The sequence below is a fragment of the Leptonotus elevatus genome, chromosome 6 (assembly GCF_054856555.1).
Source record: "Leptonotus elevatus isolate MCC_2025b chromosome 6, RoL_Lele_1.0, whole genome shotgun sequence".
Classification (NCBI taxonomy): Eukaryota; Metazoa; Chordata; class Actinopteri; order Syngnathiformes; family Syngnathidae; genus Leptonotus; species Leptonotus elevatus.
Window position 1 is genome coordinate 12,227,638 of NC_141244.1, and position 18,621 is coordinate 12,246,258.

The 18,621-nt window shown below is 38.3% G+C and overlaps 1 long non-coding RNA gene across 2 annotated transcripts in view; it reads right to left on the reverse strand.

The window, feature by feature from the left end:
- The window catches only part of LOC147172049 (uncharacterized), a 112,890-nt gene that overhangs the window by 37,830 nt on the left and 56,439 nt on the right, over positions 1-18,621 (reverse strand). For both annotated transcript variants that reach the window (XR_015095402.1, XR_015095401.1), the window contains exon 4: positions 9,558-9,683. This is a non-coding gene — a long non-coding RNA (uncharacterized LOC147172049). The remainder of the gene's footprint in view (positions 1-9,557; positions 9,684-18,621) is intronic.

Genomic DNA, 18,621 nt, shown 5'->3' on the forward strand with positions numbered 1-18,621 from the left:
AACTATTCCGGAACCCCAATTCCACTCCCTGGCTGTTCTAATTAGCATTGGTGGAACTAAACTTAGTTTGATTACTAGGTGTATACATATACTGTATATGTGGTTATAAAACCAAAAATATGAATACTTATTATGTTTAGGCTATATTATAAATATAATATTAATACACAACTATATCTAAAGTATATTTAAATTTAAAAAAAATCTCGCTTGGGTTACTGGTGTATTGTTATGTTTAATCCCCTGTTAATTTCCTTCACTTTCACCTCCCTACTCGTTTTTGCACTGTTTTATTTACTTACACGTTACCTTACACGTTACCTTACACGTTACCTTACACATTACCTTACACGTTACCTTATACGTTACCTCATATTTTATACAAACTATATAAATCACCTAACCACTTTGATTCTATCCTATAACATGCCAGTGGTGGCAAATGGCCTATACAGATATATACATAGGACTGAGTTTATATTATTTGTATGCATAAATTAGTTCTGGTTTCCTGGAATGTTTGTGGCGCTCGCTCACAGGCAAAAAGAATAAAAACTTTAGACCATCTCTTAAAATTAAAAGCAGATATTTGCCTCCTACAAGAAACCCACCTACAAAAATCAGAAGAAAAATTACTTATTGATAAAAATTTTTAGCCAAGCGTACTCTGCCCCTTATAACAGTAGACAAAGGGGAGTCTGTATACTCATACATAAGAATTTACTCTTTACTCTAAATAATACAATAACAGACCCAGAGGGCCGATACATTATTATTCAGGTGACTATATTTAATAAAATATATACATTCGGTAATTTATATGCCCCTAATAATGATGATCCGGCTTTTTTCCATGAATTTTTCTCTAAGCTGTTTGAATTAGCAGCGAACTCTACTATTATTATTGGAGGAGACTTTAACACAACCTTAAATCCATTAATAGATCGTTCTAATAAAACAACATGTATAAGGCGATCACAATCTACAAAAGTAATAGGGGAATATATGGATGACTTTGGCCTCGTCGACAGCTGGAGACTTAAAAACCCAAATAAGAAGGAATTTACCTTCTTTTCCGCTGTGCACCGGTCCTTTTCAAGAATTGATTTTTTTCTTACAAATAATTCTATTGCTGATAAAACCGTTACAAAAATACATCCTATTATTATTAGCGACCATGCACCAGTCTCCCTTTCCCTACAAGTTGATTATACCTTTAAAGCACCACCTACATGGCGTTTTAACATCTCACTACTAAACGACGCAGAATTTGACAAAATTATAAGAAAAGAATGGGCAGACTTTTTGGAAATAAATGACTCTCCAGACCTATCTCCAGCTCTTCTCTGGGAAGCTGGGAAAGCAGTAATTAGAGGTAAAATTATATCATATTCATCTTATAAAAAGAAACAGGATCAAAAATTAGAAAAAGACTTGGAAGATAAAATTAAACAACTGACGGATGAGTACGCAATAAACCTAAATAACCAAATATGGACTGACTTACAAAATACAAAAATACAGTTAGACGATATGTTAACTAAAAAGACAGAGTTTATAATACAACAATTGAGATACAACAACTTTGAATATAATAACAAATCAGGTAAATTTCTTGCAAACCAACTTCAACGTAATCGGGAAAAATCGCTTATAACGGCTATTAAAGGGACAACTGGTGAATGTACACAATCACCAGAAGAAATTAATCAAATTTTTTATAATTATTATCACAACCTATACTCAGAAACTAATAAACCTAACCCAGAGCATATTGAGGCATTCCTCAGTAGCTTAAATATACCTCAGGTAACTACTGAATATAAAGATATGTTAGATGCACCACTTACTATAAACGAGTTGTACAGTGCTCTAGATAGTATGCCAAATGGCAAAGCACCTGGCCCGGATGGTTATCCGGCTATATTTTTAAAGCACTTCTGGTCAATGCTTGCTCCACTATTCTTAAGAGTAGTAACAGAAATTAAAACTAATGGTCACATACGCCCACACATGAATACAGCAGCAATTAAACTTTTATTAAAGCCAGAAAAAGACCCCACCCTTCCATCAAGTTACCGTCCGATTTCACTAATTAACACTGATATTAAAATTATCACTAAGGCTTTTACATCTAGATTAGAAACAGTAATCCCGACAATCATTCATAGCGACCAAACAGGCTTTATTAAAGAGCGTCACTCTACTAATAATATTAGAAGGCTCTTTAACCTTATTAGTATGTCACAGCGGCATGATAAAAAGGCAGTTATTATATCATTGGATGCAGAAAAAGCTTTTGATAAAGTTAACTGGTCCTTCCTCTTTGCTGTTTTAAATAAATTTGGCTTTGGGAAGTCATTTATTCACTGGGTGTCAGTATTATATGATTCTCCTAAAGCTACTGTTACTACTAATGGGATTATATCTAAGAGTTTTACTCTACAGAGAGGCACAAGACAGGGATGCCCACTGTCGCCTTTATTATTTGCAATATTTATTGAACCGCTTGCATTAGCCATACGCCAGGAAAGAATGATTCAAGGAATTCACTCTGGGGTAACAGAACATGAAATTAATCTATATGCCGATGATATTTTACTTTATTTAGAAAAGCCTGCTATTTCGTTAGGGGAAGTATTTAACTTAATAACTAAATTCTCACAGTTATCAGACTATTCTATTAACTGGACAAAATCAACACTTCTACCTATTACAGAAAATTCATGGAACCCTGCAAGCCAGGACCCATACTACTCATTTCCTATAGGTAATTTAAAATACTTAGGCATAAAAATCTCACCTAAATTAACTGATTTAGTTAATTTAAATTTCACTCCACTTCTGGATAGCATTTATAGTGACTTGGAGCGCTGGAATAATCTTCCTATTTCTCTAATAGGACGAATAGCCACTATTAAAATGAAAGTTTTACCCAAAATAAACTATTTTTTCTCAATGATTCCATTTAAACCTACGGCTAACTGGTTCCAGTTGTTGGACTCAGCCGTTACAAAATTTTACTGGAAAAAAAAAAAGAAGCAAAGATTAGTCTATCTACTCTTCAGAAAAATAAATCCAAAGGAGGTCTAGAGGCACCAAATTTTATGCACTATTATATAGCCAACCAGCTACAATATATTATTTTATGGGCACAACCCAATAGAGATACTAACTGTTGGCTGGAACTAGAACAGAAGGATTGTAATAACCTCAGACTCCTAGATTTACTCTTTATTACAACATCGATTAAGCGACATAACTGCTTTAAAAATCCAATGATTTCCGCCACCCTGACTGCCTGGTGGAAGGCACTAGAAATGACAAAAGCCCAAGTGGAGCCCAGCGGGCTTTCTCCCCTATGGCATAACCCCGACTTTCAAATTAACAACCAATCGTTTTATTTGAATGTGTGGGAGCAGAAAGGAATTACACATCTCCACCATCTCTTCTCAGATAATATGTTTATATCATATACATCCTTGCTCCAAAAATATAAAATAAAAAACGGAAACTTTTTACATTATTTGCAAGTTAAAAGTATGATAAAGAAACAAATTCCAACACTCCAGGGTACGCTCCAACCGCCTGTTTTAGCTAAAGATATTACCAAGCTTTCTCCGACAACAACAAAAAAACTCTCAAAAATATATAAGTTACTTTCATATACTGATAAAACGTCTTTACCCATCTCAAAATGGGAAACAGACTTGTCTATAGCTCCGGAATCTGTCTTTTGGATTCAAGTTTGTGAAAACGTTTTTAAAATGACAAAACACACAAATTTACAACTTATCCAATATAAAATTATTCACAGAACATACATTACTCAATATATGATGAAGAAAATGGGACTCTCAGACTCCGACATTTGTCTCCAGTGTTTACAAAACACTACAGACACTTATTTTCATGCTTTATGGTTATGTACTCCGGTTATGTGTTTCTGGACTAAAGTCTTAGAAAAACTTTCCGCTGTCTTGGACTGTAGGATACCGTTCTCTCCAAACTTGTGTTTGCTAGGTGACTTAACAACAATTGACTTACCACATAAACAATTTCAATCTATACTTGTAGCCCTTACTATCGCAAAAAAAACAATTCTTGTTAACTGGAAAAATAAACAAACTTTGAATATCGACCAATGGTCTAACCTCCTCATAAATCATATTTTAATGGAAAAAATATCTGCCTCAAATAAAAACCAAATGTCAAAATTTAAAGAAACATGGTCTACGTATATAGAATTGTTTAACCTAAACTTGGATTTTAATTCTGCCTGTTAGCGAGAGCCACAGCAGCGTTATAACTTGCATTGATGTTTCTGTATTAGGCAATTTGTAACTAATGGTTGTGTTTCTATAGTCAGGAACCCGGCTGCTGCCAGCGGGATCGAGCGGATTCACCTCCGATGGGCACCAGGGGTTGATATTCGGATTCACGGCATGCCAGTGGGTTAATTCTGTGGGTACTGTCCCCCCTGGCTGGGCGTGGGCGGGTCTGCCCCTCTGTTGGCTGCTGGGTGGCGGCTGCGTCTTGGCCGTTCCCTGGGTCTCTTGGGGGGTGCTGCGTTGCGGGGCTTTCCCTGGTGTCGGGGGCGGCGCCGTTCCGGCGCGGTCCGTCGCTCTGGGCCCGGCGACGCGGTTCGGGGCCTGTGGGCCGCCGGGGTGCGCGGTGGTTCCCTCTCCCCTCCCCCTTCCTCCCCCTTGCGGCCTCTCCCTCCTCGCCTCTCCCCGCCCGTCCTCCGCCTCCCTGTCCCTTCTCCCTCGTCACCCTTCCTCCTCCTCTCCCCCTCTCTTTGCGTCCCTGCCGCTGCCCCCTGCCCTTCTTGTCGTCCCCTTCCCCCCTCCCTTCTCCCTCCCCGGTACGCCTTCCTTCCCCTCCCCTGGGCCGGGGGCTCCATCCATGGCCCGGGTCTCGGTGCTACGGGGGCCGTGGGGGGGGGGTGCGGGGGTTGGGGGCCGGTGGGGTGCCTGGTGGGCCTGCAGTGCCCCGTCCTGCTGCGTTGGGCCGGGGGCGCGGGCCGTGTTGGGGCGGGGGGCGCTCCTGCTCCTGGGTTTGCTCTCCGGCCGGTGGCCCTGGCGGGGCCCGGGGGTCGTCCTTTGGCGCTGCCGCGGCCTGGGGGGCCCTAAGGTGTTGCGCTTGCTCTGTTCCGGCGGGGGTCGACGGCTCCCCTCTTTGGTGGAGATTTTCATGCATGCCAGATCCACCACACCAGCATCTACCGAAACTCAGACACAATCTGTTTCCTCCTCAGGTTATTGAATCGGTGGAGGCTGGTGTCTGCGGATCTCACGCGGCTTCGTCTGTCCTTCCTTCCTTTTCTCGGTCTCTCCTTTGGTCTCTTGAGGCCTCCCTGATTTTATGTTTTTTGGATTTGTTGGGGTCTGGATGTTTCTTGGGCTGGGGAGGAGTTCTGGTGGGGGGTGTCTGGTCGGTGCTGGATTTCACCTTCCTTGGTTTTCTTTGGTCCCCTCGGGTCTCCTGGTGTTCGGTTTAGGTGAACGGTATGAGATTTTTTCTAATAGGTTTTCTGGTGAGCTAACAAATACACGCACGCACGCACGCACGCACGCACATACACATACTCACCCACACACACACACACAAAAAAAATAAAAAAAATAAAAAAATTAAAAAAAATTAAAAATAAAAGAGCAATGATGATGACATTTCCGAATGAACAATACTGAGCTCTTAAAATAAAAAAATAAAAAAAGGAAAATATTTGTATTATTCCCTTACATTTGCATTTTAATGTGCCCTTTACTAACTATTTATACTTGGTCACGAGTTCTTGTTTTTTTGTCAAGTGTTGTTCAGTTTTGTTTCATCTTATGTCTTGTTTTTGTTTCCGCATGTTCTCGTTTGCCCAGTTCCTTGTGTCAACCAATAAACTCCCTCCAGCCACTCGGGTCTTGTCCAAGTCTACATCCTTGTCTTGTCAGTTTGCTTGTATTTACTTCTCTGGTTTCTTTCAGTCTTTGCTTGTTTATTGTGCTTGTTGCTTCTATTGCTGTGCCTGTTTGCACTTAAGTAGCCTATTCATTTCATGCTCCTTGTTATATTGATTTTGGTCCCAGTATTGATTTGTTCCTTTATATCATTTTTTTTTTCATTAGGACTTTTGTCAATGTAGTATTTTCGATAATTCCATGTTCCTTGTTTTGGCTTTTTTATTTTTTAAGACTACTCAGGCTCCGCAGACTTGCCTCCCTGCTTCTCTGCTCTTGAATCCTCAACCATGCAAAACTGTGACATGATTACAATCTATCTATACATCAGCAATGGAGCTCTCTTTCATTTGACAATATATCCAACCATTTTCGGAACGACTTATTCCTCACAGGGGTGCTGGAGGCTGCCCCAGCTGGCTTCGGGAAGTAGGCGCGGCGCACCCTGAACTGGTTGCCAGCCAATCGCAGGCCACACAGAGACGAAACAATCATTCACACTCACAATCAACATCGAGGGACAATTTTAGAGTGTTCAATGAACCTGTCATGCATGTCTTTGGAGTGTGGTAGGAAACCGGAGTACCCGGAGAAAGTGCACGTAGGCATGGGGGATAACATGCAAACTCCACCCAGAAAGGCAAAAGCCAGGACTTTGACAATATATATAATTGTTAAATACACATAAAGGGATTTAAAAAAAATGACAATAGTCGTGTTAATAAGAAGGTGGCATTCATCAATGTTTGTTTGCATAGGCACACTCAAAAACATAGCTACCTATATTGGACTGTTGGGTATACTCACAGTTTTTATTAAAGTCAGCATCAAAAAAAGACCTTAAACAGCAGAATTGATCATGTGTAGATTGAGAATGCAAGTTTAAGAAAGATTTAGATGCTGCACTGATTAAATTGGTAAAATGTACTGTGTATAAAATTTTAAAAAAGTAGGGATTTGGTGGAGTTGTACAAGTATTAGATTTATAGGCCATTGTTGCAGAACAGAAAATCAGAAATATCCTTAAGTTGAACAGTGTGATACATCAAGTAATAATGATAATAGTGATTGAACGATTGTCACCGAATGCTAGGAAGACACCATGATGATCTATCGAAATAATCAACATATGCTATAAGCTATTTGACAAAATAGGGGCTGACAGCTCTGTGCCGCCGGACAGAGAGCCAGTAGGAATGACCCGTGGTTAAGTGATTTTCACAATTGAAACTCTACTCTGTATTAAATATAAAAAAAGCATCATATAAGGAAAACAAAGGGCCTTCACGTGGATATTGTGCAGCGAAGAAGCAGTGTAACGTTCATTTGAAGTTTCTCAACAGCATTAGGAAATCATGTGAAAAAAACAAAACGTTTAAAAAGTCATGTTGTCTCTCGCATGTACACGTGCATTGTGGTAAGTGTCTCCCACATGCAATGTATGTGGCACATCGGCAAAGTCATTAGACCGCACTTCCTCTCTAAGCACAAGAAAGAGACATGAGGGCTGTCTTGCATGAAACATACAGGAAACGTGTGGGTGGGTCACAGCCTTTCAGTTGCCTGTTTGGCTTTGCACACGCATGTGTCCTGCTCTCACGTTCTGCCCTTGGGGCTTGTGACCAGTCGTTTGTAATTTGCTCCTCTTTGATTGCCTTCGTTGAGTAGAAAACTGCTACAATTACAGCCCATTAAGAATGTGCGCAGGAATTGCTTGCTCTGCAGAAAGGTCAGCAGAGCATTCATTTGTGGGGTCAGCAATTTTTCTAAAGCATCTTGTCACATGTTTTGCTTCCAGATGATAATCGTTTGTTGTCAAATAAAATAAAATAATAATAAATGTCACAGTGGATGGAACTCTCAAAAAATGGAGTGGATCATAGTGCAGATGTGCATAAATGGAGTGGACTCGAAAAGTTTCACTTCTCCTTCTAGAAAGGTACAAACCGTTAGCGTAACTTCTGCTTTTTAATCATTTGACTTATTTATGTGTTCCCTCCCGATGTGTGCTACACGTGTCTTCCCTCACGGGCTTAATATTGTTTTCTATTGCCCCCCCCCCCCCCCCCCCCCAACCAGTATCAACAGCTTTGTATGCACAATCGTTTTGGATATCTACTGAAGTTCAATGACCCGAATGACAGAAGGCGGTGTGCTTTCTTGTGTTTACTAAAACATCTTAAACACAAAAGCAGATTAAACTGGACATAGCGTCTCAAAATACCTTCCCCATGGACACAAGTCACCTGTATTTTTTTTTCTCAAATACTGACATTTTGTTTCTTCACCATTCTTCTACATCTGTTCTGGGGCAATATACAGTATTTATCCATACATTCTGTACATGTATAATACTCTGAGTGACCAGATTTTCCAAATGTAAAAACTTGGACACTACAATTTTGCTTAAAAGATCTTTGTGCAGTTTGTCACTTTTTTTTTTTTTTTTTTTTACTTGTGACTGCCACCTCTGGCCCAAAGCGTAACTGCAACATCTGTGTCAAGGTCGTTCATGGTGCGAGTACGTGCACGATCTTAAAGTGACAGCCACAGTTGACAAATGAAGACATGACTTCAAATGAGGTAAGAAAAACTCTGCCCCTCCCTTCACCAAAGAAACTGTGGAGTGTGATAAACTATAAAGGGAAGATAAAAGCTGATAGGTGCAGTCACAGTAAAACATTCAGGGCTCTTCATACTCATCTGGGCATTGATGGAGCATGCATGATGTAGAATTTTTTTTAATATTATCTCTTTAAACTGCACAATGCACTTTTAAAATTACTTTAGCTAATGCTAACTGCTATCTTGGTGGACAGTTCAACTGCTGCGCTAAGCTAGTTAATGCACTCACCATTATCCAACCTTTACTCCCGGCAGCTATTGGAAGCTGGCTGTGCCGTTTACCTCGCGCCCCTCCCACATTGTAACGTTGGAAATATGCTGTCCGAAAACCTTAGTTTGCATTGGGCCTGACTAGCGACCACAGCATTAGGAGTATCAAGTATGAAATTACACAAGATAAATGTTTTGATCTGTACGTGAGACATAGTGAATTTTACAGATTTTTTTAGTTACAACTTTAAGTTTGGCGACACATACAAGGATGCTGCATCGCAATGGGTGATGTTTTTTTTTTTTGTGGGGCCTGAGGTCGCTTTAGTCCGCTCTTGCTATTTATTTTTTTTGACTTGTTGCTCAGCAAGTAGTCATACCCCAACTCCATCATTCCCCTAGTCGTAATGGTATTAAAATCCATACTAGGCACTGGTTTTACAGTTGAGGTGAGAGGATGAGCAGTGACTCATTTTCATGAGTCGGAGACATCCCTTCAAAACAGACAAAAATATACTGGTATGTACAATGTTCTGTAATTATTTTTCTTTTATAAGTATAAAATATGTTAAATTTCATCCAGTCTTGAACTTGCTTCTTGTCACATTGAACACAGTTTCATATGAAGCTGATCCAGATTTCTCATTTCCCAGCAAAGTTAAATGGAAAACAGACAAAATGGCTGTGTTTAAAGTGGGATGCCGTCACAACTCTCCCGACTACAATTATGCTGTTTTTAAAGACATTGCTAGAAGACTATCAATTTACCTTAATTCCCTTGAACATTCCAATTGTCGGTCTGGAGCCAGCCAGGATTCCTGCAGTGTTAATTAAGCATCTGTCTTGGAGAAAATTAAGGTCGTGATCCCCCGGACCTCATCACTCCTACAGTCCCTAGGAGGAGAGATGAAAAGAGACTTAATGAAGGAATAAAAAGATGATATGACTTAATGAACGGCTTAATGAGGCCTGTGTATATTTAATATGTGCTTCTTAGAGCTTAATTAGAACAATATCAGCCTTCATTGGAGATGTTCATTGTTGAAAGTTGGCTGGCGTTTCTGACATTTGCAAAAACAAAAGCTATGTCGTTTTGTAGAAAGGATCGTCCATTGTATACAATGACACAGTCTTTGTATTATTCATTTCACCACTGATTAAATCAAGAATGTACTAATTGAATAACTGTGCGACTGTATGATCTAAACCCTACGATCATCATTCAGAATCTGACACACTGAAATTGTTTAATGGACCGTAGCGAGCGAGTCATATGGTTTGTGTCACTGAAATAATTCAACTCCCCGAATGCTTCCAACGGTATTTCCTCTACTCATCATGACTCGCGCTAGTCAGAGGCTGAGGTGCGTTATGCCCAGAGGCAGTGTTAGGTAAGACAATTGAAGAATCTGACACAGTGACATCATTACCCCTCAGAGAAATGACTCAAGCATCGCAGCGTGTTGTTTCCTACACAAGGGCTCTTTGTCTGCATGTGGGAGTCATTTATTTTATGACCGTAATCCAGATTGGTGATGCCCACAGGCCCTCATTTGCGGGTCAGGATATTCAAAGGTCCCAGTTCAGTAACCACAGAGTGACCATGTGAGGGCCTCAGATGACGCAGCCAAATAATAAAACATAATGAGTCATGAAGTTGAGGGAATCCCAGTTTCCAAAATAAAGATGGACATTTTGAAAATGCCAATTAGCAGTTGTGACCAGGACATTTTTTCCAAAAAGAAAACATATCGTAAACAATATGAATGGCAACATGATTGCCGAAATGGTGCTGTTCTGCATCTGGAATCATAAAATGCAGTTTCCATGATTAGACGTCTCACTTTGCCACCTGAGCTACACAGCCAGTAAATAGTGCAGTTTGCAGCATCCTTCCCTTCTTTCTGTAGTTGAGGAATTACACTGAGGAGGAGGGGCAGCACAATACTCCAATTAAAGATAATATTTTTTAAAAAATACTCTGACACTCTTTTAACTGAGTGTTATTTGACACCAAGTGAGGTGGGAGGAGCCTATTACACTTGACTGAAACAATGTGAGATGACTCAGCAGTGCCTGTGTTTATGATTTGTTATTTGTCCTTTAATGTACATGCACTTTATTTCAGTTTTCAGTTTTAAGACATGATACATTTGTAAAATGTATTTAAATGTATTGTATGTATAGTCTTAGTTTTAATGACCTCTCTGCCAGGTCAGTCTTGTAAAAGAGATCTTGATCTCAATGGGTTTTTATCTGGTTAAATAAAGGTATTATATAAAGGTTATGTATGGAAGTGTATTGCTATCACATTAACGTGATAATTCAAACCTTTTAAAGTGATAAGTTATCACGTATTGTGATAATTAACACATTCAAATGTGATCAATTTGACCTACACATTCAGCAAAACAAAGCATTATTTTGACTTCATCAACGTTTCTGTTAAGAAAATAACCTTAAACCACTTTTTTCCCCGATTCCTCAAGTCATTTTCAATAAAGTTTGTATAAAAAATAAAAAAAAGAACAAAGTAAATCTTTCTGGTTCAGGTCACTGGCAGAGTCTTATAAATCCATCCAAATGAGGGGAGCCGCTTCAATCGGCCGGATGTCGGCTGCGTTCCATCCCACAATGGTGCAAATTAGAGTGTAAAGGGAAGTTGAATGAGATACCTAAATATATATTTAATTGGGAGCGAACTTGTGTCAGCAGAGTCCTTCCATAATAATACAATGACTGAATATACCATAATAGTCCTTCAACACAACAATCGGTACATCAAATGTAAGACGGCCATTATGAATTGATAAAAAAAAAAGTGACCTCTGTTGAACTAACACCATCAGGATAACAAATGCAGTGTAGCTGTGAACCATTGCCATCTACTGTAATCCTAAATGTGCCATCTAAAGAATACCCCCACCATATTTTGTGCTTGTATACCTAAAAAAAAGTGGATTAATTCATTATCGGCTTGTGGTGGGTTTAAAATGGCTTAACTTGGATGTGCACTAAAACCCACATACGAGCCAGGAAAATTATATGATCTCTAAAATGTATACTCTATTTTAACAGAACATGTGGTAAAACTATCTCTTCCTAAACATCCGTGCAGTCAAAACTAGTGGCGCATATAATGGAGACTGGTTGTGGCAGAAGGCTTTCATCACATTTATCTCAACACTGAATAAGTGAAAGACTTTTTTTTTCTCTCAGAGGCACATCTTCTACCTTCCATACACGCAGACACGAGCTTTTCCTGGAAACTGCTGACTGCATGCAAACATGTTTTTCCAGCACTGTGGTCATCATTTCCCACCATGCCCTTACTTTTAGGGTGGTAATCCATGCGTGCAACTCCAAAACACATCCACAATATGTTCGTCACTTTGCATGAGCACAGGCAATAACGAATGCTGCTCTTTGCTTTTAATTCAATGCCATTTGGAGGATTCCTTTGAGAAAAGGTGACAGCTCAGCCCGGCTTCCTCATTTCATTAATTTGCCCTCGCAAGTGAAAACTATTTGGGAGGTTTGCTGAGGCTTAACACGTTTGTTGCGTTTGGGGTTTTAATCTTGAGTGTTTTGAATTATTTTCCCCCTCAAATGTTGATTATTAATTTTAAAATGTGCTGCCCACGTCTGGGAATTTTGTCTGTGATCCTGAGGGCAGCCTGAAATCAAACTCTAGAGGGTTATTAAATGACTTTATGTTTTAGTGTTGATTCTTGTCGAACATTGCACAGAAATGTGGGACAACGTTGCATAAGGAAGGTCTGAACATTTATAGTCGTAGTTCATGAACCGTGTCTCTGGTTCGCTGCTGTGCAGAATCACTTTAATCCCCTCTCAAAGTTTATTTCGAGGAAGCCAGACAGCTGAGTGCTTCTGTGAAAGAGCCAAAGATTTCCACTGCTGTCATTTATTCCACTTGTGAAGACATATGTCTATCCCTTGTCAGGATTAGAGATTCGAGTCATTGTTCTGCAACATGAGAATAATGTCAGCATTCCTTCTGGCATTCTGTGACAAATTTGCAGAATTGCATTTGACAGATACTGCAAAATGACAACGGGTGACTTTGTTTTATGGTAAATGCTGCTTCACCTTACAAAGCCCTCAAAGCGCTTTGCATTAGACTACTCATTCACCTACTGATGACGCAGCATCAGGAGTAACTGGGGGTTCAGTATCTTGCTCAAGGATAGTTTGATGCGGTCACAAGGGCATGGGAACGAACCCACAACCTCTGGGTTGGGAGATGGCCACTCTACCACTGAGTCTCGCCAGCCTAAAGAAAAGTGTTTCTATATTAAATTGCACATAGGTCCGTTATAAGCAGGGAACAGAATGATGTCAACCTTCCAATTGGTCTATGACTATGTTTACATGCGGCCAATAACTCTTTGAAAACAGAAATATTGGCAATATTCAGGTTTAAACCCGGAAATATAACAAAATACAGGCATACAATGTTGTGCAAAGGGGTCACTGTAGGACAATTTAGCAGTATAATAATGCATATATTTGTGGGAGTCAAGTTGTAATTTACAATTTCAAAAAATGCATACAAATCCACAAGTTGCTTTATGTTTAAATATGAAAAGAAAAAAATATGTCACTGATGTTCAACATGAAATGCTAATGCTATCTAGTGGCAGAAAAAATACTTCAGTGTTTCACACCCCTTTTTACCGTATAGTGCATCTTTAAAAATAAAACTTTAAATAACTTTATGAATTAGTCTGAAAATACTGTATTAATGAACAAAAAGACACAACCATATTTTATTAGGTTAACATATTTTTCCATTTATTAACAAATAATAATAAATAATCCCGAATGTTTCAGAAACTGGAATTTTTACCTTAACCCAAATATTGACTGAATGTAAAGGTAGTGTATGAGGGTGTGATTATGATGATTGTCAGTGTCGTCTTGTTGTGATAAAAGCAATGATGTAATCCCCCTTCAAGATGTTGAACAGGAGGAGGTCATGACTTTGCTCTCTGCCGGAACAACCAGTTCTTGTATGAGCTCATCAGATGTATCATGTCCAACACAAACTAGTTTGCTGAGAGGAAGTATACAGTACAACAACAGTAAACATGTTTTGGGTTTGGGGTCCAATCTCTCATCATTTTCACAACAACAAAAAAATCATAAAAGATGCACTTCCCAAAAAAACACATCATCGCCATTGTTAATCCCATATAATCTTATTTGATTCCCTGTTCATATTCCAGTCAGGTTCCTCTTAAAAAATGTTTCATTGCCTTTAGTGATCTTGCCATTTTATATAACTGACTAACTACAAGGACATCATTTTATCTTGCTGTGTAACTTAAAACTCAATTAAAAAGTATTCCAAACTTTTGCTTTCAGTTAGCACTATTACGATAATATTCAATTTGTATGTCCATCCACCCATCCATTTTCTCTGCCACTTATCCACATTAGGGTCACAGTCTCATCAGTCAATCACAGCAATTTGTTTGTAGTTTCATTAAATACAGTTTAATGATCCCTACTGAGAAAAGGTCTTTGGGTTCAGCATATTTTGAAACCCTTTCATATTATGTGGTGTTTTTCTTTTTGATAAATGTTGACATGTGAATCTATTTTGAGATTTTATTAGCATGAATGCTTGACTCCAGTATCTGCTTACTTTGCCCCGAATATGTGTTATACAACATATGAAATACTGACAAGGTTAAACCCTTGACTTTCATTGGAAGGGATCGTAAGCTGTTCAAGCTGTTTCAACATTAAACAGCTGACTGTGCCAGAGTGTAAAATGATTTTGCATGGAAGAAAATCAATCTGAATCTTAAAATCAATTTCTTTGGATACATTATGGAGGAGCCCATCAATACTGGTGAGAATGTCAGCATGACCGAGGTATTGTATTAGATGCAACATATAGTAATGCTGCATGTGCATATGAAACAGGGGCAACCTCACAGTTCAAACACATTTTATAAATACGATCTTAATTAAATTTGTCAAATTTTCACAAGTTGCAAACTGCCACTTATTCCCATTAAGAAATATGGTGATTTTTATTTGTTTTACTTTTTTAGCCGCTTCGTGGAAGTATTGCAAGAATCACAACCCTTTCTCAAAATGAGCATTAATCTGAAAAGGTTTTCATTTGTATTTAAATTTTGAATTATATATATATATATATATATATATATATATATATATATATATATATATATATATATATATATATATATATATATATATATATATATATTATTTTTCACTTTTAGTCATTTATATATTTATTTAGTCATTTATTTTTTTATGTAGTATATATATTTTTTGCAGTTTTGGTTTATACTGCCAGGACGAAATGTTATTCAAATGAGGGGGCGGTCCTAAGCGTGTACTAGGTTGGACTCCGTCAAGGCAAACTGCCTTTCATTTGTCGAGTGAGCGGGTCGGCGAACAAGGAATTCTCGCCAATTTGAATGTAGACCAGGGTTATTATAGTTTTGGAATTTTTCATTTTAGTTAGTTTTTATTTCGTTTTGAGTTTTGTTTTTTAAATGTTGTTAGTTTTAATTCGTTTTCAGGGTGGTTCTGTTAGTTTTTATTAGTTTTATAGTTATTTCATAAATGCTTAGTTTTAGTTTAGTTTTAGTTAGTTTCAGTATTAGTTTTAGTTGTTTTTTTTAAGTGTGTATTACTTGTGCGCAATATTTGAAAAACACCATGGGAGCAACGTCATTTGTTGGTGCTTTTCTATTAGCTGCTGCTAGATGACGTCACTTTTGTGATACACACTTTCAAATGTCCTTATTCCGGTTAATATAAAAATAAATCATCCCCAAAGGCACATGCATTAAATTGATTACCAAAGACTAAAACGAAGAACATTTTTGCTATAATTATAGTTAGTTTTGTAAACATAAAATGTAGTTTCAGTTAGTTTTCGTTTTTTTAAAAAGCTTTTTTTTTTTTCGTTAACGAAATAGTTTTTAAATTTTAAATTTTAGTTTTTTCGTTAGTTTTAGTTAACTAAAATAACATTGATGGAGACAAGCTCCAGCAATGGACGACTATCTGATCCAATGTCACCTCGACTTGTTGTCGAGCAACTCAAGTCGCAAGTTGTGGTGACAGTGGACAAGATAGTCGTCCATTGCTGGAGTTCTCCAATGCAAGCCGGCGAAAAAAAAGGCAGTTTGCTACGGCGGAGTCCAACCCAAGACACGCTTAGGACCGCCTCGTTATTTGAATAACATTTCGTCCTGGCAGTATGGACCAAAACTGCCAGAATTAAAAATAAATAAATGACTAAATAAATGACAAAATTTTTATTTTCACTTTTAGTAATTTATTAATTTTGAATTTTGACAGTTTTGGTCCTCCTTAGTCCTTGGCATTCATCAGTACCCAAGAAGTAGGTCAAAGTTTCTAAAGGGTTAGCGACCCCTGCTCAACTAAATGTCTCAAAACTTCCATTTGTGTTCTTGTTAAAATCCTATCAATAACGTGTTCTGTTAGCAAACTTGTTTAACTACTGAAGAATCCTTTTATTCGAAGCACAAAGTGTAAATAATCATTATCAGTTCACTGGCACATGTTAGCTATTTTAATTGGTTTTGTTTTTAGCTGCCTCGCTCATTTCCTACAATTCCCTTGGTTCCACCCCAATGTGTTCAACGACATCCAACTTAACACAGGCCATGATGTAATTCTGCCTGAGGGGCTTTCCCACATCCATGGCTCAGCTGATAACACATGTGGTAGAGAATTGTAAAAACACACATGGGTGTGTAGCAGCTTCAAACTCAGAGCCCATATCGACCTTCCCTGAGAACCAAAGCGAGGAGGGGGGCGATGGCAGTGAAAAATGTTCCACTCGTTTTCAGCAACAGGCAGCTTTAAAGCTCATCTAAGCTGTGATTAAATTGGCTGAATACAACAACCCAACCCTTGTTGTTGCACGCTGGCTACAGCTGTGCTTCGCTACATTTAACCTCTTCTAAGTGTTCTCAATTGTTTTTCTTTAACTGGACTTATTAAAAGAAATACAAGTTCCACTTGAATAAATCTCCTGGATGCTTAGCCGGGCCTTTAAATGGTCAAAGACAGAATTCAATATTCTCAGAGACTGTTTGACATCAGCGTTGGCTGTGGTTGCACATTTACTGCACACTGCTGTGCAAACCAAACACCGCTCCAACAAGCCGCTGCAATGTCAGCTGCTTTCATTTAGTTGGACTGAGCAGTGAGTCAGTCAGGGCTGCTGGAGGAAAGTCTGCACATATACGGTGATGAATCACATCTGCACAACTACGTCTGGTCTTCACTGAAGCGGTTTCGATTCATATTTTTTGGCGTTGCATATAGAATTGAAACAAAGACTATTGAAAAGTAAATAAGAGGCCAATGCAGCTGCAAAAAGTGATTAAAAGCCAATGCCGTGTTTGGATATGTGTGGGAGATGAGGGAACAGCAAAATAAGCCCTTCAAGGCCACTCGACAGGATAAGCTCAACCGATAAGGACTCTGGAGAGGAAGCCGGGGTTGTTTTTGAAGGAAATGACATCATTTGGTTGGATGGAATAGTGACCTCATGTTGACAAGATAATAGCTGTGTGTGTGTGTGTGCGTGTGTGTCTTTATAGATGAAAGGTTTCTTTAAACACCATAGCTGGTTGTTAAATGTTGTCTTATTTTAATTTCAGTATGTTGACTCACATATTATGACTGGATAATGATAAAATTGAGTGTGGTGGCCTATCACATCTAGCAGATGATGTTTTTCCTTTGTACCAAAACACAGATTATATTTAATACAGAAGTAAGTAAGAGTAAATTGTGATGTGTTTTCTTTCTGTGACAATTTGTTTCCTTGTCTGTAGTGCCATGTTTACCCTATAGAGCCCTAGCCATGAAATATATGTGATTCTTTATAAATAGAGTATTTATTGGTCCTTTTGAACAAATTAGTTTTTGTTTTTTCAAAATTACAGTACAACTTTTGATTTGTGTCATATTTGATACATCCGGTCACAATGCTTTAAATTCGTACATTTATAACTGTCAAAAATATTATAATAAACAGATCTATCAAACATATTAGTATTTCCAAAAATATAAATATATAAGTATAGGTGTCTCTCCTTTCTCAATTGGGGCGATCTTGCAAGGTCGCTGAAAAAGCCATCAGATCGGTGATACTGCCCTCTAATGGATTATCCGTGCCATACATGTGTCAGATCATATACATCAGGGTTTTAATGGGGGGAAAATATTATACTCATGAAATAGAGGGCTCAAAATGTCTTGTATTTACTATGATACATTTGGCGTTGTAGGGTTAATCCCAAATTTGTCATTGAATGACATATTAGCCATATGCCATGGTCTCATGATGGCGGCCTTTTCTCACCATACAGTTGTGCTCATAAATTTACATACCGTAGAGGTAGCACAACTGTAGGTCTGTCTTTAAAATTATATGTCACTTTTTTCAAGTGCTCGTGATATCAGTACTCGGTATCGGTGACTACTCGAGAGTTCAGTACTCATACTGGTATCAATCTGAAAAAAAAATATCGAACATCTCTAGACTAGTGGTATACTTGGCTGTCTTTGGTGTACCTTTTAGGTAAATTTATCTGGGATAGACTCTAGCTCCCTGGGATACCAAACAAGATAAGCATTAAAAAATATAAAAAAGTAAATTTTAAAAAACTAGCAACAAATATCCATTAAACAAATGTGGGGAAAACATTCAACTATTTTAATTATTAAAGTTAGGTGTGAAAATTATTCATATGGTGGCCAAATTGGTGAATCTTTTAAA